Source organism: Ambystoma mexicanum, chromosome 6q, assembly GCF_040938575.1.
Source record: "Ambystoma mexicanum isolate Mex_15411 chromosome 6q, UKY_AmexF1_1, whole genome shotgun sequence".
Taxonomy (NCBI): Eukaryota; Metazoa; Chordata; class Amphibia; order Caudata; family Ambystomatidae; genus Ambystoma; species Ambystoma mexicanum.
The window spans coordinates 1,593,987,830-1,594,013,686 of record NC_090937.1 but is presented as its reverse complement, the minus strand read 5'-3'; the positions used below and the strand labels follow the sequence as shown (position 1 = coordinate 1,594,013,686).

Genomic DNA, 25,857 nt, shown 5'->3' with positions numbered 1-25,857 from the left:
TACGTATTACATGTTACAGTCAAGTAGTGCAGTGGGTAACAAATGCATTGAGAATGGTAACGCATAACAGGTATCAGGTAACGGGTGCAGTCTTAGTGTGGGACAGGAGTGAGGATAGGAGTCATTTGTTCGTAGTCAGTTAAGAGCGTTCCGTCTAAATTTGAAGTAAGGTTGTTCCATTCTGAGATCTAAAGGGAGTGCATTACAGGATTGTGCTGCATTGACCGGGAGCAGGACCACTACACCATTACACAAGCCTATAGAATGGAACGAGCATGGAAGGCGCTAGAGAGGGCAAGCAAGATGGGGCAAAGTAGCCGGAGGAGGAAAAGTACACAAGCAAAGGCTCTCAATACTTACTTCTGGATAAAGATGAGAATTCCCAGCATGCATTGGTCTACCGCCAGCCCATCCAGCAGCGCTGTCTTATTGCACACAGGACACCTCCAGGTGCCCGTCTCACAGTTCAGTTGCAGATACGACTCTAGGTCGAAGCACTGTATGTGGAGGCAGTCATGTCCCCGAGCAGGAAGTTGTATCCTCCGGAACATGATCGGACACTTTAGAGACACCTTGATGGCCGTCTGCTCCACTCCATCCTCTCCGTTCGGTCTTGGAGTTCCAGGAATGGTCCCATTGATGAAGTTATGCTTTATTTTGGGGATGCAGTGCTCGGCTGGTAGAAGGCGCTTCTTGATTAACCCTTGGAGGACAGATCGCACAGATGGTCTGTGAACCAACTGCAACACGAACAGGTGAGAGCAGCAGCAGGCTGTGACTGTGATCTGGATGGTGTTCCGGCCAGGCTGGCAGACCTGCTTCAGGTAGAGTGGCTTATGAGACATCTTGTTGTCACCCCGCTCAATGGTCAAGGGAGTGGCATTGATGCTGACCTGGACTGATGCAGGCCAGTTGGAGTTCATTTGCCGGTCCTCGCAGTGGTAACATTTAAACAGAAGCTCCAGTTCTGGCCTTAACATCAATGTTTTGTAGACAGAGTCCCGGAGCTGGAAGACATGGTTGCTTACGGCGAGGTTGTGCTGTAGGCGGAATGGTTCCAGGACTAGTCCATCCCTAACGGGGAAAGAGAAGCGTAGCTGCTCAATCGGGTTAGCTTGGGGTGAGGGGTGCAGGGTGTTGATGTTTGGTTTGATATCTGGCAGAAACGGAGACTTGACATCCTGCCCCGGGGACAGATATGGCGGGATGTTGCTTCCGGGAGTCATGGGAGGCGTGGGATTTCCAGGCAGCGGAGAGCTTAGGTAGCCAGGCATAGACCTGCCAGGCCCATTCATGTTGGGCTGGTTGTAGGTGTTGATATTTCCCAAATTGAAGTTGGAGTCCTGCCCATTGTACTGGTCTGTGGTCTTGTAATATGGTCCTACGGATCCAGATGAGATACTGTGCCATGCCTTGCTGCATTTCAATCATGTGCCCAGGGTACGACGGTGACTGGGCAGATGGTTGTGGAGCAGACAGGGCATATTGCACTCATACTCATCGGTGACATCCCAGAGGGCACCATCACACCCCACATGTTGCCTGGGTTCATGCCGCCCTGCACCGAGTGCCCCCGTGGGGCAGAGTGCTGCATGAACTGATTGCCGTAGGACTGACCTGAGCCCATCGTTCCATACTGACTCAGCTCATGGCTTTGTTTCTCCTGCAGTGCTGCCACTGTAGCAGTGGTGGTTGCAGTGGCGGTAGCAGCAGCAGCGGCAACGGCGGCAGCCGCTGCATGGGTGAAGTCGGACAGAGGTCGGCCAGTGTGAGACTGCATACCCATGTTGCCTGGCCCAGTGGAGCTAATGGCATAACTGCTGGTGAAGCCAGGTCCGGTTGGATATCCGCTTCGCCCATACATGGCCTGGTGTGCATAAGCCTTCCCAGCACCGCTGTCAGAGAATGCCTGCGGGCCCATGAACTGGGGTGTGTTCCTGCCAGGGGCACTACCTGCCATCCCGGGCATCATGGGGCTGCTGCTGGAGTTCTCCACGGGTCCCATAGGGTTCCCCAAAGCCTGACTCTGGGAGTTGTTGCTCACGCCCCACATGGTGGTCACCACATCACAGGCGGAGACCCAGCAGACTGGTTTGTGTTCTGTTGCCAGGGATACGACTCATATGAATATGAACCATCACCATGCGGCGTGGGTTGGTGCTCCTGTTTCATCGAGTTCATGGATCCCTCTGGCTGTGGAGCGGACAGTCGGGGACAGGGGTGGGAAGGGGGGGGTCTCCATTCATTCCACGATAGGGAGGAAGAGAGCAGCGCCCACTTTTCACCCAAATCCAGAGCCTGAAAGAGGCGGATTATAACACACACTCCTCGCCAGCCCTCTTGTCTTCCTCTACCCTCTGATCTTTCGACGGTTGCTTCTTCCTCCTCTGTGGCTCACCTCAGAGCTGCTGCTCGGCACTAGGGCTCAGTGTTCACCCCTCCCCCTCTCTCCCTCAGCTTCCTCCCCTGCTCTCTCTTGCTTTCCTCACACACATATCTTTCTCTGCCTACACCTCCATCCCCCTCCCGTTTGGTGTGCTGAGGCAAGCGAAATAGTCTCTTTAGCATCATGGATTCGAGCACAGCAACTTCTGATCCGACCCCTATGTGCCTGCATTTAGCACTGTGCAATAGGATAGGGTAATCTTAGCCGAATATAGCTGAGACTGGATTCTGGCTGAGTAGCCCGCCCAATGCATGCTAGTCTCCCAACTGATCCAATTATCTGAGCACATCTAACCTTAACGTGGGCAAGATGAGAATTGCCCCAAAGACCTTCCTCAACATTGATCCCCAGGTACTTGTATTCCCTAACCACATCAAGGGAACACCATAAAGGTTCCAGGGGATAGTAATCCTGCAATGCACAGGTCGATGGAAGACCAGGATGTTGGTTTTCTGAATGATAACCGTAAGGTCCAAAGCGTCAGAGAACCTCTTTAAGGAATCAAGTGAAGCCTGTAATCCCACTGGGGTAAGATCTAAAAGGATGATGTGGCTGGCATAGCCAAGCCACTGTAAGGGAAAATCGCACAACTTTGGAGGAATCGACTTAGAGTTCTTCAGGGTGGGCCCATATCTGCAAGGTATACGATAAACAAGAAAGGGGTGAAATTACAACCCTGTTTCAGGCCGGGTTGTCGGAATCCAGGGGGAGAAAGACCCAGTTTGATCCAGTCGGATCTTGACCCGAGTGTCTGTATGAAGCTGGAATATCATGGACAAGAGCCCTGCTGGAACATTCCAAGCTAATTTATCCCGATTTACATTGTCAAAGGCGGCACTTTAATCAATGAAAGCGGCATATACGGGGCCCTGGGGGGTCAACCATGGCTGTTGTATTACAGAATGCAACGCAAGCCAATTAGTCTAAGTACTTGAGCCACGTTGGAACTCTGTTAGGTTAAGCGGGATGAGGTTAGCATCAGTGGCCCAAAGGCGCAAGTTGTCAAGAAGCACTCGAGCAAAGATCTTAGAAGATACATCAAGGATCGCCAGAAGCCAGTAATTAAAAGGGAGAGAACGATCACCCTTCTTCCAAATGGAGACTATGATGCTGTCCCTCCATGAACGAGGGGTAAGTTGGGACTCACTAATGCTACTAAACAGGCGATCCAGTGCCACGGCCCAGGTGCTTGCATCGCTCTTAACCACTTTGCAGCAGATGCCATCAGGGCTTGGAGCACGCAAAGGATTAAAGCTTGTAATCCTCAAGATGTTTGCAGAGTTAGTACAGTAGTGCCATCTGGCTGGCATCAATTCCCCCTCCATTTTCGCTTGCCAGTAATCCACCCAGTGATTTCTCCACATGTTCAACCCATGCAGATTTTGGAGCATCCAAAATATCATGGTCATGGAGGTCACCATTTACCAACTACCAAAATCTATGACCATTGTTAGATAAAGCGGCCTCCACCATACCCCACCAGTGGGAGCACTTCTGGTTATATCAATGTGACTTCAGCCATTCCAATATGCGTGCTTGGCTTTATTTAGATGCAGCGCATGGATATTTGGCTCAAGTTGAATTTTCGCAATGCTACGCAGAACCCTGTGCAAGTACTTCCTCTTAGAGACATCTATGCCATCGTACTGATACCGGTGGTTACGTTGTAGAGTAGTGGATTTCGTACTCTGACTGGCATTCTTTCTGAAAACATGATCGACCAAGAAGCCAATCAGTTCACCAAAGTCAGAAATAACTTTGGGAGGACTGGGACCACCACCACCCAGAACATCGTGATAGGAACGACTGATAAAAGCATCCAATGAAGCTCGTAAGAATACTGAGGCCGCCGCCAAACTCTTTTAATTCCAAGCATTACAAGTTAAAGAGGAGTTCACCGTTAAATTGCCAGCAGGCACAAGAGCCAGCGGCGGTTCGGCAAAATTTAAGACCATGACAAGACCGGAATGATCACCCTCGAGCCATGGACGAATCTCCAAGTTGACCACCAACCTTGCTGCTAGAACTGGGGCCAAAACGGGTGAAATTAGGAGGATCATCCGAGCAGGTGGCACCATTAATCATGGCAAGTCCGTGAGAACAGAGGAGGAACGTCCATTCTAAACCCCTGCGGCAGGAACGGGCAAGCGGACTGTTGTCAACAGGGGACAACAAACGAGGTGCAACCTGCTTAGAATTGCTGGTAGAGGCCAGGATGTGGGAATTGAAATCACTGCAAACAATATAGGCTAGGTGGGGACTGACAGAATACAGAATAGTTTCCAACTCTGAAAAAAAACGAACTATGCGGCTGTCTGTCAGGTGGGTCATAGATGTTAATAATGACAATTTCCCTACATTCCACGTCTGGTGGGGTTGTGACCATGGCCATTAAAACATTGGGACAGCAAGTTTGGATTTTCACCAATTTATAGATGTTCTGCGCACCCACTAAAAGGCCGCCTTAGATCTGGCCACAGGGACCTTTAACAGTCATTTATGCACACATTTCCACCCACCCACCTCAACAGATTTAGGGGCTGATTCATGGAATTTATTGCACTGAAAAACGGGGATTTGCGCGCCATTCTGCCCGCAAATCTCCATTTGTTAAACAGGGATTTGCGGGCAGAATGGTGCACAAATCCGTGTTTTTCAGTGCACAAATTCCATGAATCAGCCCCTCAATCAACCAGGTTTCCTGCAGGGCCACTAATGAGAAACACTCCACTTCGTCGAAAAGCCCACCCTCTTCAAAAAGATGTGCATGGGCACGAGTGTTCCAACTAATAAACTGCACAGCACCTGGTATAGCGGGAGCTAAAATGCTGGACCTCCTACTCGGAGCTGGTAGCCTGGTCAGGTATGCCCAATGACACTGTTCCCCCGACCGTGCCACCCCAGCCCCCACCCCAGTAGGCAAGGTGGGCGCAGAAGCGGACAGGCGGCAGAGGGAAGAAAAGTCAGCGTTTGATTCCACAGGGTAAAATCTTTTCCCGTATTCACAGTCGATAGGTACACATTCATATCCAAGCTGATTGACTGAAGCTACATGCTCAAGAACATAGTCCAAAATTTCAGGGGAATAAAAGTGAACCACGGCTGTTGCTTTGGGGCAATTGTCACAAAGGTCGACCATCCGAATATCGTTGCTCCATATGAAGCAAAGAGGCATGATGCGGAACAAGTCGAGTAGCCGTGATCGATTTAGGAAGTGTTCCTTGTCCTCACTAAATACACACTGACACAATAAAGCCTTGGATTTAAAGTTACTCGGCAGCAAACTGTGAGAGGTCACTCTCGTCCCCTCCCAAAGAAGTTGCAAACTAGTTAGGAGCGTCCCCCACTAACAGAAGCCACAGGGGCTGATGTTACAGGTGCTAGAGGAGCCGCTGTTACAGCCAAAGTAGTCAGGCCACCCTCAATAGACGACAGGGCTAGGGCTGCTACCTTGGCCGCCATTTTCATAGTGGCACACACAACATCCGAAGAGGGCTTGGTTAAGGCAGAAAAAACAAATTTCGTATTTGTAGAAGTAGCCTTAATGAGTAAGCCGTGCACAGTTGGATAGGGGAGAACTTTTATTTATTTGCATTTTTGAAGAGCTCATACAGCCCACGGAAGTCGAGGCACTGTTATAGGAATTGTTTGTTCTTTGAGGTGCGTAATTATTATTATTTGTTGGGTTAGTCGCGCTTAAGAGATTTCTAAGCGCAGGCCCAGGGATTGAACCGCTGTTGCTTTGTGTCATCTTGCTTCCAAGGCGCGCACGTTGCCGCTGAGCTATCCTGCTGGGACTCCTTTCTCAGCCACTAACAAAGGCATATGTGTGAAGTTACTGTACCCCCTAGCCCCCCCCCAACTAATCCAAGAGTCCCGCTCTTGGTGAACGTGACCTTTCTTTTCTTTTTTTCTGCCAGAAGTGGTTTAAAAAATGAGGCAGAAGTTACTGTACCCCACCCCCTGGAATTACTCCAAGCATCCTGCTCTTGCTGAACGTGGCCTTTTCTTTTCTTTTTTTCTGCCAGAGGTTCATACATGGAAGCATTGCTGGTTCTCCCGCACAGACATTTGCTTTGGCGAGATGGATTACGTCCTCGATACATGCCAGATAACAGAGTTTTAGGAAGGCTGCCGGTGCCAGGTGCCGATGTGATGGGTAGCTTGGGTGAAGGCATCAGCTTCCAGGTAGAGATAAAATCCACGGGAGCGGGAAAAGACCACGAACAATACAACTGCAGCTCTGCCCAGTTAGACTAATGCTTGGCCAGGGTGGAAGTCAGGCTCTCCACAGTGGCCAAGATTTTTTAAATGTGTAGTGCAAGGTTTTACAGTTTGCCGTTCGTCACATTGCATTTGCTGGAAAGGTCAGAGAGCGCGGATTCCAAAGCATAGAGTAACGTGACAGAACTACTGCTGTCGTCGTCAGAACTCGTAGAGGAAAAGGAATTAGAAACAGGTGTAAGAATGTTATTTTCTCTACACCTGGGACGACAGAGCGCCAGTAACTGGGCGAGATGTCTACGAAAGGGGCAAGGTCCAAACAGTGCCAAACCACCATGGACGCTTCACGGCCGGAGAGCCCACAGGACCTGAAACTTCAAATGTGATAATCACAGAGGCGCAGCCTAACCCCACTGAAGTGGCAGCCGAACCCAGCAACTCCCAGACCCTGGAGGCCATCAAAATGTTCCAAACAACAATGGAAAACAAAATCGACGCTGTGGCCACAGACCCGAGCCTTCTGCTTCAAAACATTCGCTCCTTGGCCTGCAGGACCGAAACACTTGAAATCCAGGTCCGAGAAAATACAGAGGCCAAAACTCAACTCCTAAAAGATGTAGATGTGCTACAGCAAAGAGTGAAGAACTTGGAGGATAGGGCTGAGGAGGCAGAAGGGCGGGCACACTGGAACAATATCTGACTTCTAGGCCTGCCGGAGGGTATCGAAGGATCTGACCCCACAAATTACGTGGAGAACCTCCTGCTGCGGGAAATTGGTGTCGAGAAGCTCTTGCGAGGCTTCACAATCGAAAGGGCCCACCGGTCTCTTACAAAACCCCCTTGGCACCCCGCCCAGACCAATGATAGCAAAAGTACTTAATTACAGGGACCGAGAGACCATTCTGGCCTATTCGCGATCAGGTGGCCAAATCCGAAGAGACTCTGCAAAAGTAGCTATCTACCCAGATTACACCTTTCAGGTCCAAATGAACAGGGCACAATTCATACACACTAAAGCCTTCTAGATTAAAGGTAATACATAACAACAAGGCCTACCTGTTAGACACTCCGGCAGAAGCCCATGACTGGATGGATAGGGAGCAGATTCCAGACATTGATGAAAAGAGGCGAAATCCGTGCTGAGCCCAACTCCAAAGGCAGTACGCAAGTCCATCGACCTATATTAGCTCATCAACAAACGACCGAGTTCAAGTGCAGCGGGACTGATTCCTTATAGTGAGACACCGGAGACGAATATCCTTCTACCCACAGAAGTTCTTAGGGTATACATACCTGCCCGTAGCGCACCAGAAGACCGATGTATGGTCAAACGGAGCGGAAATGGGATAGTCAAAACGGGGGAATCCTCGCTGGACCTGTTCTAAGTTTGGGGAGTTCAGAGTTATCGGGGTGAGGGAAAATGGGAGTTGGCACTAAAGTTGGGAACCGAAACCAGGAAACACCAAGACCACATGTAAATCTCATATACAGCATATCAACAGCACAGCCTCATGTGATGCCTGACACGAGTGCCCGACCACTCAAAACCCATGGCTGAAAGAATAAAAGTTATGACATGGAACATTAGAGGCATGAACAGCTTTGTCAAGCAACGCCGCATCCACGCATATTAAAAAAGGTGCAAAGTTGGGATTGCTATGCTCCAAGAGACTCATCTGAACATGCAGAAACTGGAAGCAATAGCCAAGACCTGGCAGGGAACCCTAATAGGATCCTCTTCGTCCTCCTATGCCAGGGGGGTCTTGATTTGGATTGACCCGACCATTCCCCTCAAGTTAATAGGCACCAAAACTGACGACGATGGCAGGATGGTGCTAGTACATGGCACTATAGGGGCAAGAGTTATGTCTAATCAGCACCTACGCACCCAATCATGATGCAACAGTCTTCTTCCGCTTTATATACTCACGGCTTAGCCCTTACAGAGATAGCACCATGATATGGGGCGGAGACAATTGCACCCTCGAGCCCCTAAAGGACAGATCAGATAACAAACACACCCGCCCATCCCCTCCTGCCAAAATATTAGCCACACTAACACAACAGGACCAAGACTTGTGGAGGTAACAACACCCAGAACAACGTGAATATTCCTTTTACTCCCCACCGCATGCTGTCCACACTAGGCTGGACTACATATTTGTGAGCAAAGAACAACAAGCCATGTTTGGCGATGCACATTATCTGCTCAGGGTGCTGCCTGACCATTCTCCACTGGCAATTACCTGGGAAGTGTTCCCACCTAGACCCCTGATGCCTACTTGGAGTCTCAGGGCCGAGGCCCTGCTCGACACAGCCTTCCGAGAGCATATAAGAGATACAGAGGAATACTGGCAGACGAACCTGAATAGTGTGAGGCACATAAGCACAGCGTGGGAGGCATACAAGGTGGTTATGAGAGGAGAAATGATTGCAGCTGTGGGAGGCGCCCAGAGATCCATCTCAATCTCATTAGAACACACTGAAAGTGAGTTTAAAGAACTGGAAGAGAGGGCTGACTCAACCCCGGAACACTTGCAAAGGGAGACCGAACTCAGACAAACCTGCTTAACACATTGGGAGACCATGGGGAAATTAAGTCATGCTAAATACACCCAGAGAACCCATGCCCTAGGAGATAAACCCGGGAAACTCTTAGCCTGGCTTTATAAGAGGGAACTCCCCGGACACCCATTTGTCATATACACAAACCAGACAGCACCACTGCACACACGCAAAAGAAATTAACTCAGTCTTCTCCGAGTTTTACCAAAACCTCCATTCCAGCACCACGTCCCCTACCGACACCGAAATAGATGATGTCTTGGACATCATTAAACTGCCCAAATTAGACACACAGATGGCAGAAGCCCTGGACGAACCCATCACTACCGACAAAGTACTGGTAACCATTAGATCCCTACCGTCTGGAAAATCCCTGTGCACGGTTGGCCTCCCGGGAGAGTTATATAAGTCATACGAAGAGACCATGGCCCCACTACTGGCCCAAGTGTTCAACAAGGCTTATGAAAGCGTCACCCTCCCCGACACCGTGAGGGAACCCATTATTATCCCCCTGCTAAAACCTGGGAAAGACGGAACAGACTGCAGCTCATATAGGCCCCTCTCCATGTTAAACGTAGACAACAAGATCCTAACAGCCCTGCTAGCGAATAGATTGCGTAGAGTAGTTCCCCTACTGATCCACCAGGACCAAACGGGCTACGTGCCAGGGCGCTCCATCACCGAGAACCTGCGTAGGTTGCACCATGTCATATATAGTACCGAGAAAAGGCCTCAGAAATACGCAGTCGCATCTCTAGACGTTACTAAGGCCTTCGATTCGGTACGGTGGAAATGGCTGTACGCCAACATGGTGAAAATGGGGATAGGACCCGATTTTTTTAAATGGACCCAACTAGCATACACAAATCCAACTGCCAGGGTTTGCACAAATAAAACATATGCCAACAAATGGCCCCTCCACAGAGGCACCCGCCAAGGATGCCCACTGTCCCCCATGTTATACATTATCACCACTGAACCTGTGGCGGCTTACTTTAGGCAAGAATAAAGAGATGGGGGCATTGAGATAGACGCGTGACCCACCTTATCTCCATGTATGCTGACGACACACTACTATACCTACACAATCCTGAACACCTCCTGCCTTATATCCTAGATGGATTCCACAGATATACGGGTATCCAGATCAACAAGGATAAGTCTTGCCTATACCCTCTCGCTGCACTACATAGCTACGAATCTGGATACCTCCCCCCTTGGCCCTCCAATGGCAGACAACTTCCTTCAGATACCTGGGAATCACTATACACCGAAACCCTAAAACAGAACACATCTTTAACAGGGTTAGAGCCAACAGGGTCGAGAAATCAATTGCCTTTGGAGTAAGTTGCCGCTCTCAGTGGCTGGAAGGGCGGGTCTCCTCAAGATGGTGGCGCTACCCTGCCTACTACACAATTTCACCGATGTCCCATTCAATGTCCCCCCTTCATTCTTCAGAGAAATAAACAAACTCTGCAGAAGGTTCCTCTGGCAGGGAGGCAGACACAGGGTGGCGTTGGAGACACTACAGAGACCCTACGAAAAGGAAGGTATGAAAGTCCCCAATTTTGAACTATACTACCTGACAAGTCAACTGAGGCATGTGGTGTGATGGATGGCTGACGAGACCATAACAGACACCCGAATCCTCCAACCAGCTCTGCCTCGGCTGTTACTCAGGGACCTACTTTGGGTTCAGGTGGGTGCACTACAAAACAGTCCATACCTGGTCAAATTGGGGACCCAGCTTTGGAAACGTGCCTGCAGGACAGTGAGTATAGTGGGCCCGTATTCCCCACAAATCCCCATAGCAGCAATCATGGCAAACAGCCCCTGGGGACAAATGGAAACGCGTACCCAATGGGAGCCCTACAGTGTAGCTACACTAGGAGACCTGGTACAAGAACAGGAGATCCTAACATTCGCTGAACTCAATGAAGCTACAGGGTTACCTACAGGACAGTTCTTGCTCCATAGAGCGGTGATGCAGGGTATGAGGGACAGATGGCTCAAAACCGCCAACCTGGCAACGGAGCACGAGATCATAGAAACAATGCTATACACACCCGAAGGGGGCCATGAAACCTCACGACTTTACGAAGCATTAATGGAGGGTACGACCAGAAACGCAGGGTGAAGTGGGAGAACGAACTGGGCATAGAATTCGAAGACAAAGAATGGGGGGAAATAACCCACTATCACAAAAAAATCTCTAGAAACGCCCGCTTACAACTTATTCAGCTCTACATCACTAACAGAGCATACCTCACACCAGAGGCCATATCAAAGTTCAAGGGCGCAGGAACCCAGGTATGCCCCAAATGGACTGAACTCAGGGCAGGAATGACCCACATGTTCTGGGGTTGCCCAGTCATACAAGGTTTTTGGGTGCAAGTGGAGGCAAGTGTGGCAGGAGCGGGCATTCAAGTGGAAGTACAAACGCGGCGGCCTGCATCTTGGGCAGATATAAACGCAGCAGAAAAAACAAACCACTGAACAGGCTTAAGGACCTAATATATATAACGGTAAAGAGACGCATAGCCATGGGATGGAAGAGCCCCAAAAATCCAAGCGAGGCACAGTGGTGGGGGGACCTCACAAGGTGGATAGCAGCCGAAACCGGAGAATGAGAAACCGCAATTCAAGAACAGAGGCTAGACAACAGCGAGGACCTGCACCGATGGATAGCGCTAACAGTGCTGTAAGTGGTTTCAACCCAGCACTCCACCTAAGCCAATGCCTAGTATGGGATGCCCAATGGAAACCCTTATTTATATATTTTATGTCAAATGTTCTTTTATTTCTGGATGATGTACCCTTATATAACGCCCCTCTCTTTGAATCCCCGGTCTCACTGAACCAAGAGGAAGATTTGTTTTGCAAATTAAAAGATTTATTTGAAGAATTGAACAATATATATATATGTATCACACTTTTATAAATATGAATAATATCTGAATATCACACTTATGAATATTTATGCAATGATCAGCAATGGGTAATATTACAATATCAACAATCTCTTTAATCAGTTAGGAGCAGGAATAGGAAAAATAATGTAGCAGAGAATAACTTTGTATGGTTCAAGGAAATGCAATGATAGGAAAGAATGCAACACAGAAATAAGCTTGATATGATTTCAATCAAAGACAATGTGATCACTATTTACCCCTGTTATTACTCACTCCCCCCAATATGCAATATTAAGAGATGGAATGAGGGGCACACAGGTTTCAGGAATAACAATCAACAATTGCAGTTTCAATCCCGATCCCCCCAGCAAGCTTAGAGAGAACAGGATGATTTTAAACAGGTCAAATGCTTTTGAATGTAATATGAAGTGATGGGAAAAATGCTAAAATGACTTTAATTCGCTAAACAGGATTCGGAACTAGCGAGAGTTGCTTTGGATTGGTTCAGGTCAACACTAGCAATGATTGTAGAATGATTAGCAGATTGAAAACGAAATTCAGAAATTGAAAGCAAGAAATAGCTGTTTTAACATGTGGTGAAATTGAGCCAAATGCGAAATCGCGGCAAACGTTTCAGCGCACGAGAAACACGATTACAGCAAAACTATCAGGAGTTGGAATGCGGTTCTTAATTTGTTTGAAAGCTGAGGATGTTAGCTTCAAAATGACATTTAAAGTTCCTAGCACGTACGGTTCAAAAGTTACAGAGGTTTTGAGAAAGGTCAATTTTTCTCAAAAGAGTCAAGATTTCAAAATGAAAGATGCGCTGTTGAAGATTTGGAACAAAGATTTCTTAACACTAGAGAGTCTATGGAGACGCAAACTACACGGACAGCTAAGCCACCGATCCAGAGGCGCCTTTGGATGGTTTCTATCGGCCTGAGACGATTGCCTTTCTCCAGAAAATATATATTAGCGCCAAGATGATTATCACTACAATTATCACAGGATTATGTGGATGAGAGAAGAATTCAAGGTAGACAAAAGAGATGGGATTACTTAATACTAAGAGATTACTATGGACAGTTCTATGCTAAATACTCACTACTATGGCTTTGGAATGGAATGGGCCCGTCAAAGATCTGGTCAAAGTTTTGGACTGGACTTCGCTCGCCACCGGACAGGATTTAGGGCACCTGGACTCTGCTCTCAGCAAGTCACTCTGGTCTGCACGGCCTCTTGGACTGGATCTGACAGGTTCTGGGTTACAGCTATGCTGGACTGATCTGGATCTTGGGTTCTAGCAAGGGTTCTTGGCCAGAAGCAGCAAAACAGCTCAGCCAGGCTGTTGAATGGTTTAGGCCCCGTGGAAGTTTTGAGGCTAAAATCAGGTTGCTAGATTTTAAAGACCTGCTGAAAAGGGTTCAGCTTTTTGGGTTAGGCCTCTGCTTCAGGGTTCTGGAGTCCGGTCCTGAAGTCTGGTTCTGGAGTCTGGATTCTTCCTGCAGAGCGCTTCGCCGGTAGATCAGTGATGAGTGAATGTGTGTCTCTGGGTCCTCAACAGTCCCTATTTATCCATCTTGCAAAGAGGTGGGGAGGCTGATTATACTATGCCCAACCCTCTAAGGATCTGATAGGTCAGAGAATTCCCCCTCTCCTGATTTGAGAAGGGAACAGTGTGTCATGATGTGTCATCAGTGTCAGAGTGACAGTGTTTAGAGTCCAGAGAAAATCCCTCTCCTTTGTTCTTACCCAGAAAATCTATTTTTCCCAAAACACATATTTCCAATATGCACAACTTGTTAATTATACATATTTGCATGACCGACTAAGGTATGTTTCTGTCCAAGCCTCATCTTCCTACGAGTTTTGGTTCACAAATGACAATTTCTCGCACTTTTGGGCGGTTACTCAGTGTCAGTTCTGTAACAATTTTTACACATGCATACACATACCATCTGGGCATATTCCTGGAAATTTTCATGTACCTAACATAATCACAATTGTTAGAATATGAACTTTTTCGTGGTTCAGTATCTGAATTTCGCACAGATTCCAGATTAGTTTTAAACTGTGAGCAAATTTTTCATTTTAATAACCTATATGTTCCATATTTTTATCAGTTCGGTACAATATTTTAAAAGTCTTTTCCCAAAATAATATTTTCTGTGCTCTCTGAACACACACAATGGTTTGTCTCCGCCTCCAAGGTCTTGGCTGGGCTAGAGAGTCACATGGGCTTGTCTTCCTGGGCAGTTGGTGTCAGTCACACCCAAATTAGCATTTTCTTTCAGTTCAAGGAACCCATTGTCTCTTTCCCAGAGCAGCAGAGGAAGTCTCCTCCCCTTCTCATTAGCAACCCCATGAGATATTCTCTCCTTTTGGTGGGAATGAACAGGGTGGTGTGTTCTCAGTGGGGGAAAACCTCTTTGAAGTTTTAGCTGAATCAGGTTACCTTATGGTCAATTGTGACATTGTTCCTTGTGAATAATTACAGTTACAAATTTAAAATAAGCAAACATATCTTCAATTCTAGTCTTTTTCAACATGAAAATCAATGTGTGGCACCCTATATTGCATTTGATGGAAGTCCCTTCTTTGGCATATTCAGCTTTTGAGACACAAGTTTCACCTGTGTCTGACAGAGGCGAATAACGGTATTGCACCCATTTTTGACATATTTCTTTCCAGCAAGTACCTTTTAAAAGTGGATTTTGTTCTGATAAAAATACTTCTGCTGACATTATATTTATGTGGATTCTTGAAGTAGAATGATGTTCAACACCCAACAAGGAGGTTGGATCTTTTGGGTGGTTTATGAGCCATGATTTTTGCAAATTTGAAAACCAAGAAAAATGGATTTCCACACAGCTTTGTGTTTCTTTTGCAATCGTTTTGCTCTGTGGGCAGCCAAATAATGTGTTTTGGCAGTGGTACCCTGTGTTACCACTGACATAGGCATAAGTGGATGGCGGCCTATTTTTCAGATTTTTCCTGCACACTTCTGGGTGATTTTAGCGTGTATAATGCTTTCCAGTGGCCATTCTGATGTTCCTGATGCAAGCAGTGCACAGTAATGTTGCAGGGCCTGGATTAGTGGTGTAAAAACATCCCACAAGCCCCCCCCCCTTGCGATTTGGTGTTGATCGTCCATCAATGGGAATTTGCAAGACTGGGATGTCAGTTTCATCTCTTCTGATTCCACAAATGGCAAAGTTCATCCTCTTTTCAGGGGTGGATCGATCGGTTCTCCTCGCCAGTCCTGATGTGAGTATTGAGCGATACTCCAGGCCCTTCAGATCTTTCCTCCCAGACCCCGGCTAGTCCTCCTTGGTTAGTCTCCATGGTTTCCAATCAAAACTATGGGTGATAAAACAAAAACATATTTGTAGACATTTCTCCACCACTATTAATGTAGTGGGGCCTACACATCATTTTGATAAAACAGGACACATTTTTACATGGTAAATCATGGTCTATATATGGAGTATTTTAGAGTTGGAATTTTCTGGAGCTGGAATGACCCCCTCTGGGGTTCCAGAAGACTCCTCCAGTTGCTGCAGAGGGTGCCTAGGATGGCAGCACTTTGGTTGATTAATATAACCCACTTATCTTCCCCCTCTGCCAAACTGCCTTTGGGGATGCGGATTTTGTAGGCGACTGTAGGCGACTGCTGAGATTTTGTCTACAATTGCAAATGGACCCCTCCAGGTAGGCAAAAATGTGCGCTGTTTGGCCTGGTTCCTTTGGAAATTGTATAAGTAGACCCAGTCTCCTACATTGTATTCTTTTCTTTTCTTTTCTGGTAGTCTTTAAGTCATAGTGGGTCTTCATGCTGTCTGCAGGTCTCTCTAGATTTCGCTGAGCATAGGCAAAAGCATGTTGAAGGTGTTTTCTTAGATTTTCAACATACTCATGGGTTGTGGAGGCATTGATAAATGTCTGCTCTTGTGTTCTGTGGAGCAGATGCTGGGGAAGCACCATCCTGCATCCAGTCATCAGCTCAAACGGTGACATTTTAGTTGCAGATGAAGGGGTAGATCTGATGGCCATTAGGACAAGAGGTAATCGAATATCCCAACTTGGCCCAGAATCTGCCACAAACTTTTTTAATATGCTCACAATTGTCTTGTTGTATCTCTCCACTGCACCACTAGAGGCTTGCCGGTAAGCAATGTGTAGCTTCCTTTTGACCCCAAGTATCTCCCACATCTTTGTCATTACTTCGCTGGTGAAATGGCTACCTCAGTCTGGCTCGATCCTTTGGGATAGTCCAAAAGGCAAAAAGATGTGGTTGATCATCAAGGCAGCTGCTGTTTCTGGCTTGCTGTTTGGGGACGGGAGACATTCCACCCATTTAGTAAATACGCATGTCACAGTCAACATGTACTTATTCCGCCTAGAGGAGCGAATCACGGGCCCTATGACGTCGACTTGCAAATCTGACCATGGCAGTGTCATCCCCCTCTTTTGGAGAGGCGCACGGTGTGTGAGGGATGTTGGCTGAAATTGTGCACACACAAGACACCCCTTCAAGTATTGGTCGAGGTCCTGCCCCATGCGTGGCCAGTATGCAACCTCTCTTAAGATTTCAAGTGTTGTATGAAACCCCCTATGAACAGCTGTGGCCGCATCATGGGCGTGACTTGACATCAGGCTTCGGAATGAGGTAGGAACCACCCACTGATCATGGCCAGCTAGGGATTTCCTCACCAACAAACCGTCTTGGGTTCGGAAAATTTTTGGACATTTCATCAACACTCTGAGGTCCTCTTTCACAACATAATCAGTATCCGTCAGGGGAAAGTTCTCAGGGTCCTCAATGTGTTGATAACACTTACCAATTATTGGAGCCCCCTTCTGAGCCGTAATGAAATCAGCATCTGGGGTCTCTTTACTCCATTGTGCAGTTGAGGGTTCATTGTGAGCATTTCTCTGGGACCTAGTGATAGCAGTGACCTGGATTTTCCCCAACAGGGACTCGATCTCTATTAGATCTCCTTGGAAGGCCCCGGTTTTGGCCAGCTGATCAGCTAAGTCATTTCCACTGGTTTTCTGGTCTTTTTCCATTAGATGGTCATTCCATTCGAGGTGACCAGATCATCAATATTTTGAATTAATTTCCCATGTTTCAAGGGTTTATTATTAGCACATAGCATGCCTCTGGTTTTCCAATTACCCAGGTGCTCCACAAACCCGTTCCATGCATAATCCAAATCTGTGATTATGACCAGTTTGTGGAGTTGATGTTGGACAGCAGTGAGGATGGCTTGATGCACAGCCATCAACTCTGCCACTTGACTACTTCGAGGACCAATCTTGTACCCAGCTGAGGGTTCTGGGATTTCATTCACACATGCATTCCCTACGCCGGCCACAAGTTCTATTTACCCGTTGTTGTCAACATGGTAAGAGCATCCGTACACATAGACAGTGGGCATTCCCTCACACTTGTCTTCTTCAAAGACTTTGTGTGGGGAATTGAGGTATGCCTCCATGTTGTCCTTGATTTTTAGACTTTCGTCCTCGAGACAGTTTTCTCTGACACAATCATGCAAGTCAGCCAGACCTTGCGCGAGGGGATTCCTCTTGTTTTGGCCAGATCTGACCTCCAGAGGAAAGCCTTGCATTGACAGAACCCAGGAAATAATTCGGGAATTACTCACATTTCCGGCCAGGATTCTGTCACTTTGGAGGTATTGCAGAGGCTGGTGTGGAGTCTCCACTATGATGTGTTCCCCCTGGATAAACGTGTGGTAATTCTTCAATGCCCACACCGTTGCCAGGAGTGCCTTCTCACAATCGTTGAATTTTTCCTCCACAGAGGATAAAGTTTTTCTCGCATAGGAGATTCATTATTGACCTTGTCATGCTTTTGGTATAATACTGAAGTCAAGCATGTATTCGAAAACCCTGTCTCCAAGAAGAACTCCTTGTTCCTGACAGGGTAAGCTAGGCAAGGCGCTTGTGAGAGGCTTCTTTTGAGTTGTCTTAATGCCTCAGCTTGTTCTGGACCCTATTCCCAGTTGACCCCCCCCTTTCAAAAGTTGAATCAGGGGTCTTGTTGTCTCTGGGGAGCCCTCAATGAACTTTCTTCTGTAATTAGTCAGTCCAAGGAGGCTCCTGAGTTCCCGCAGAGTTATGGGGTCTTTCAATTTCTGGAGTGCTTCTACTTTCTTTTCCTAGGGACAGAGACCCTGAGGAGTAATCTCATGCCCCAAGAAATTGACACAGGTTCTACACCACTGTGCCTTTTTAAAGGAAGGTTTTGCTCTGGCAGCCCTCAACTGTGTCAGAACATAACGGATTTCCGTTATGTGTTCCTCCACAGTTGAGCTTTTGATGAGTACATCATCTACATAGGCCAGGTTACCCCTTTCACCCAGGTCGGGCATGGCCTTCTGTAGAAAAATTTTGAACTCCTTGCCGGAGTTGATGTATCCGAAGGGAGTCCGGGTCCATGTGTACTGCTGCTCCCCAAAGTAAAGGCCAGCTTGTATTGGTCCTCCCTACTGACAGGTACCATCCAGTATCCATTGGTCAGGTCTAATTGCAGTGAATACCTGTAACCCCTGGATCTGGGCCAGCCCTTGGTCAATGTAGGGAAGAGGCCATCCGGAAGTATAGACTCGTTTGTTGAGCTCCCTAAGGTCGGCACAGAGTCTCCACTGGCCATTTGGCTTCAATATCCCCAGCACCGGATTATTGAAGGTGCTGTGGACATGACGGTTTATCCCACGGGACTCAAGGTTCTTAATTATTTCAGTAAGGGACTCCATTGATGCGAGAGGCAAGCGATATTGCTTCACACACACTGGAGTCATGCCAGGGTCCGTGGGAATTGCTGTTGTGTGGATGTCGGTGAGAACACAATCATATGTGTTCACCGCAAAGAGATCTTGAAAATCCAAGAAAACTTGTTTAAATTTTTGCTTCTGCTCCAGAGTCTCACAGGCATCAGCTAGGTTGACTCTCTCTTCAACCATCTGCCTGAAGCCTGGAAAGACTTCTGGTTTCGCTATCTCAGCGGCCTCCTCCAGCTGGGTGGAGAAGTCCCTGGTCAGAGTGCTGATTTGGACTGGTGGCTTCAGGTGGGGAAGGGAGTCCTCACGGACCTGGAAAAGCACATTATCCCTTCTGAAGTCACAAGTCACATCTTCCTTACCATAAGGGCAGGAAGTGTACACCAGAAAGTTCCCCCCATGCCGGGTAAAGATCCTGTCTGGTGTTGTGTTGTCATCGCTGTCACTGTCAAAACAGTCCTTGGGGATTGGTCCTAACAGTTCATTTACTAGACCAATGGAAAAATGTCGGTCATCAACTGCCATTCCAATAATGGTGCCTGCGGCTAGAGTGATACTCTTTAAGTCGCTGTTATCCACCTCTATTGGAATGGTGTCATGTTCTATGTTGACTGGTGGTGTTCGGTTTACCCCCAACCCTTGCTGTTGGAGAGAAGCATTTAGATGAATATAGGCATCAGGGTTTTTCAATTTCTGTCCTCTTTTAACTTTCCCTTCCAGGGAGAACTGTCATGTCCTTTCTGGGATAGTGACTTCCTCTCCAATCTGAATTTCAACTGCATAAAGCAGCAATTGTGCTGACCTAAATGCTTTCTCTGGATCATCAAAGCCCATGGGATTATCCGCTAATCGGGACCAAACTTTGAAGTTTATTAGGTCCCAACTAATAGCAAAGCGATTGAGAATGTCACTGCCTAAGTAAAAGGTGGCAGTGACGTCTCGCACGACCCAACAATTATGGACTATGCTCTTGTTGCCTATGGAGATTTTAAGCATACACCTGCTTGGCAGGTGATGTTTGGAATTGGGTGTTTCCAGATCCATTTCCCATTTGTCTATCAGTCTAAATGTGGGAATGGCTGGATCTTTTGGGAGTTGGCGGAACATGGCTTCGCTGATGAAGCTCTTACCGTTGTTCACACACATTCGGGCGAGAACAGAGTCCTCCCCCTTCTCACCTGAGTTCGATCCTTGCTGGGTTTCTTGATCAATGCCTTCTTGCGGACAGATCGAGTCTTGAATAAGGCTGCACAAGTCTCTTCCGACTCCAGAGTGCGTTCAAAGTTCCGGAGGCAAGGATCCAGGAATCCGGGAAATTAACAGAGTGCGCTACAGGCACACGAGTCCAGGAATCAAGAAGGGAAGGAAAGGGACTCGGAATGGGGTAGGCTGGAAGAAGCAAGGGAAACAATACCACGAGCTACGGAGCACACGTCTGGTCGCTACTTCGCAATAGCATTGAGACGCGTGGAGCCGTGAGAGGCGTGGTCTATATATAGAACACGCTACATCCAAGGTGTAGAGCGAGGAAGGTGTTTCACAGTGGACGGCCATGTTGGAAGTACAAGGGAGTGTAAGCCCCGTTGAGACAAGGACCAGGAAGTCCAAAAGGGGCGTGTTCTGTAGTTCATGACAGCATGCCTCCTCCGAAGACCCGTTCCTCCGGGTTTGCCCGGGTGTATAAGGTGAAATCTTCTGAGCTGTCAAGGGGCCTTGAGATTAGAAAGTGGTTCCCAGGTTCTTTCACTAGGAGGATATCCTTTCCATTCAACCAGGTGTTAGGGAGAATTCTCTGTTTAGGCTGAATTTCCTAACCTAGTGAGTCCCCCAGCAGCTTTGCTGGATTTTTGGGGTTTATTTTTTTTCTCCTGCCACGAGCGAGACTCTTTTACCCTCACTCTTGGACATGATTTGAGTGTATTCCTTTGACTCTAGATGTGTTTAATGGGCTATGGGGTCTTTTACTCCATAGGGCTTCATGTGGTTTTGTGATGTGTGTTACACAGCATAGTGACCCCCCAGTATAGACTCCATACCCTGGGACTGACTACTGTCTCCCAGGGCATGTAAAGTCACCATTGACTTTACTAGTCTTGAATTCTGAACAGAACCAGTACAAACCATCATAATGTGGACGTACTGGCCGGGGCAATTCGATTGCCCCGCGGCCTGTTAGTCGAGGGGGCACGTCTCCGTCCCCCCTGATCGAGTTTTGGCTGGTGGCAGTAGATACTACTTTTTATATTCAACCGCGAATATTTCTCTATGGGATTTTCCCATTGTTCAAGGCTACTATCTTTATTTATTTAATTACGATAGCCTCGAACATACCGCCGGTTTATTTAATTATTATTAATTCTCCGGTTGGTATTTTTTGCCAAAACTCGGTTCTAAAATGGCGTTTGTGTTCTCTTCTGTGACTCCAACCCTTTGTTCCACTTTTTTGGCGGGCTTCTCCACAGAAGCCCTCCAAAGTGGTGCCACTCTGTCTGGGGTACTTAGGAGGGATGGAGGGGGATTTAGGCACCCTGGACTGAGTTGCCTAGGCAACTCAAGTCGCACTCCGTCCTGATTGGCCTAAGTAGTGAGCCGGCCGGTTCACCACTTAGCATGTTTGAGTGACAGCTAGGCTGAGTGAATGGGGGTTTTCTGCATAAAAGCAGGGGTTTGGGGACTGGAACTTCAGAAGTCGCCACAGGACCTAAGAATCCGACGAGGGAGAAGCTGAGCCAACCTGCTACGACGACACCACCGGTGGAGCCCTGCAGAACCGTCTCACCACTTTTCCCGACGACAGAGGAGATCTCCCGCCAGAGAGTCTTCTTCCTTTGACTGGTGGGGATAACCAGTTTCACCGTATTTTCGCTTTCCCGATGCATCTCGTGGCTGCCTTGTCTGTGCCAAGCACCCCGGCAACCGGAATACCACGTTTTACCACGATCGCGAAATAAAGGGTAATACCTTTAACCGGAAAACTCCACGGCTGGTCTCTTCCCTGGCAGTGCAACGACCTTCATCTTTCCTCCAAGTCGAGGTCTTCTCTTCTTCTGGACGATGACGAGACTTGCGCCCGCTGCCAGGAACAACTGCCACCGCTGGAGGATCCTTCCCACTTAAGGTACCGTGTCCAGCCTGGCTTCCCTTGCCACCGTCTGTACAGGGTAGATTTAGACCCCGGCTTTCGAACCTGGGTTAGCCTGGGACACCCTGGCTAAACTTTTCTGAGCCTCTCTAAACTCTTTTCGAACTCTCTGCAAGACTTCCAAAGCCTAGTGTAACTGTGTGATCTTGGGCGCATTTGTGCTCTGCTCTCTCTAAGAGTGGGCCCAGCCTATGGACTTTGGCTCACCAGTGACTTTTTGCTCTTCTGCCTTGCTAAAAGTGTTCCTAAATCTTAGAGTGGTGTATCTTCACATATTCTGCCTTTTTTCCCTCCCTTTTTCATGAACATATTGGAGTGCCATCTATAGTTAAGCGCTCACCTCTGTCTGGAAATAAGTGGTGTTAACTAAGACTTGTCTGATAAGGAATAAGGGTTGTATATATCATAATAGTAACTGTGTTTAGAGTGTTTTACAAATAAGAGTGCTGGAGTGTTTCAAACAGTGTGTTTTTAAATAAATATATACTTTGATACCAAAGCTCTGGTCAGTGTTTGCTTGTGCTATTGTATCTGAGTGCCTATTGTATATACTTTGCATACTGCCTAACTCTTCTTGAGGGAAGTCTGACTGCTCAGCCACAGCTACCATGTAAATCTGGGTGGTACAGACTGCAACCAAGTGGGTTTACTGCTAACACCTGTAGTCCTAAATCTTTTGCAGTGTTCCCAAAGGGAACTGCACAGTTTTCTGCCTAACACCAGGTATTGAAGCTGACCCCGTTTATACCTGGAGTCACACATTCGGGATACCTCATATTCCAATTGGTTGCTGACCAGCAGAGGAGGAGGTCGGCAGGACTTCCGGGAGGACTGAGTGTAGGGTTTTAATAAAGATGTGTGAAATACAGGGTGAATTTTCTTCCAGGAGTCTGGTAGTCTGATTCGGTATGAAACTGGATTGATAATTTCCTTGATGGGAAATGGACCATAGTACCGAGGGGCCAACTTGTTTGGTCGTAGATGTCGGGATAGTAATTTCGAGGATAACCAGACTTGATCACCAACTGCATAAGAAGGACCTGGTCTTCTTTTGGAATCCGCATACCTCTTTGTCTCTGTTCTGGCCCTCTCTAAGTTTTCTTTGGCCTCCTGGTGTACGTTGATGAGGGTTTCTATCCAGGAGACGACAGTAGGTACTGGTGTAGGATGAGGGAGAACAGAGGGTAGAACCGATGGATGAAAACCTTGGCTACTATAAAAGGGGCTGTTCTTAAGTGCTGAATGATCGGAATTGTTGTAGGCGAATTCAGCCACGGTTATCAGGAGCGACCAGTCATCCTTAACCTTGGTGGCGAAACATCGAAGATACTGTTCCAGGGTCTGATTAGCACGTTCTGTGGCCCCATTGGTTTGGGGATGATAACCAGATGAGTGGGCGCATTGGATTCCCAAAATGCGACAGAGATGTTTACAGAATTGAGAGACGTATTGAGGTCCGCGATCAGATATGATCTTTGACGGAAGTCCATATAAACGGAATATGTGTTCCAGGAAGATTCCAGCAAGCTCGGACAAGGATGGTACCTTACAGAGGGTGTAAAATGAGCCATATGAGTGAACAAGTCTATAATAACCATGATGGTCGTGTATCCTCGGGAAGGTGGTAATTCCACAATGAAGTCTGTAGCAATGAATTCCCATGGCCTTGTTGGCAGTGTAGGTTGCAGTAGAAGACCCGCCGGTCTCTTGTTATCATGTTTATTTTGACTGCAGATAGTACAAGCTTTGATGTACTGCTGTACGTTGGTCTTCATTCCAGGCCACCAAAACTGTCTTTGTATGAGACGGAGGGTGTTGGTTATGCCACGATGTCCGGAGTGAAGGGTATCATGACAGAGGTTTATTATTCTTTGTTGCAGTTTATGTGTAGGAATGACCAATGAATTGTTCTTGAACAAATATCCTTCCTTAACTCTTAGGTTCCATGGATTCTTCCTTGAAATATCCTTCCAGAGGTCAGAGGATTGGGTTTGCAATCAAATTTCTTCCAGAAGGTTGACTGCTTGAGCTACAAAGATCGTGTGGGGAAACATCTTAGGATAGGCCCTGTCTTCAGTAGTTACATAGTCAGGATGTCGAGATAAGGCGTCAGCAATCATGTTTTGTGATCCGGGAACATGAGTGATTTGGAATTTGATACTGGGTTAAGAAGTAGGCCCAACGTGCCTGACTACTGTTCCTGCACTCCAACGACTGTAGAATTTGAAGATTCCGATTCCGTGCGGACCTGAACTGGATATCTAGCACCCAAAAGTAGATGTCGCCATTCAGTGAAGGCTTGGCCGATGGCTAACAGTTCCTTTTCCAGGATGGAGTAATGTGTCTCACTGGGAGTCAGGGTTCGTGAGAGGTAAGCAATGGGGTGTTCCCGTTTATCCTCAAGTTCCTGCTTCAAGACCGCTCCTATGGCGTAGTTAGAGGAATGTCTTATCTTGCGGCGTAGACCAGATAAAGGGGGTGTCTTTCTTCAAGAGGGCAACGATCGGCTGAACGATCTCGGAAAAGGTAGAAATGAACTTCCGGTAGAAGTTGGCAAGCCCCAGGAAGGATTGAACTTGTTTCACGGACGTGGGAGCGGGCCATGCCAGTATGGCCTTTACCTTTGAAGGGTCCATACCAATTCCTTCTGGGCTAAGGATGAATCCTATGTAGTGCACAGAAGTAACGTGAAAAAAGCATTTTTCGGGTTTTGCTAAAAGTTTGTGTTCACGGAGTCGCTGTAGTACTGCCTTTACATGTTCTTCATGCTTTAGAGGATCCTTGGAAAAGATCAATATGTCATCCAGATAGACAATGATGAAGAGGAATAACATGTCAGAAAACACCCTATCCATAAAACGTTGAAAAACTGCGGGGGCATTAGCTAGTCCAAAGGGCATGACTAGATATTCATAGTGACCAAAGGGTGTTCTAAAGGCTGTTTTCCATTTGTCTCCTTCCCGGACACGGATCAAACGATAGGCACCCGGTTATCCAACTTCGTGAATATTACGGCACCTCTCACAGCTTCCAGGATATCCGAGATCAGGGGCAGTGGGTACCGATCTTTGAAGGTGCATTGATTTAAGCCACGATAGTCGAGGCAAGGTCTGAGTTCTTTGGTGTCCTTCTTGGGAACAAAGAACAACGAAGCACCCGCTGGAGATTTTGAGGGTCTTATGGTGCTGTTTTCAAGATTGGTATCCAGGTATTCTCGGAGGGCCTTTTTCTCTGGTTCGGAAAGGATGAACATTCTGTCGAAGGGAATCACTGCTGAGGGATCTGTATCTATGGCACAGTCTTCAGGCCTGTGAGGGGATAAGGCCTGGACTATGGCAGTTGAAAATACATCAGCATATCCCTGATAGGCCTCTGGGACTTGTATGATATTGGAAACCATGAGAGGTGTTTGATGGTCTCTTAGTGGTTCTTTAGGGGGTGTCGAGGAGGGATCCAGGAATAGACAGTGGGACATACAAAACTCTGAGCCTAGGAATAGTGATCCTGCTGTCTAGTTGATATACGGATTGTGCTTCTGTAACCAGGGCATACCCAATACCATGGGGTAATGAGCTGACTTAATGATGTCGAATGTAATCCGCTCTTGGTGATGGTTTATGGAAAGCTGGATCTCTTTTGTCTGCAGGATTATGGGTCCTGAAGTGAGGGGTCTTCTGTTGATTGCTTCCACCGACTGCATGGTGCTTCGTGTCTCGTATGGAATATGATGACTAACAACCCTGTCTTGATCAATGAAGATTCCCA

The 25,857-nt window shown here is 47.4% G+C and overlaps 1 pseudogene; it reads right to left on the bottom strand.

The window, feature by feature from the left end:
- Positions 1-356: 356 nt before the first annotated feature.
- Positions 357-2,181, bottom strand: LOC138515376 (zinc finger MIZ domain-containing protein 2 pseudogene; annotated as a pseudogene).
- Positions 2,182-25,857: the final 23,676 nt, after the last annotated feature.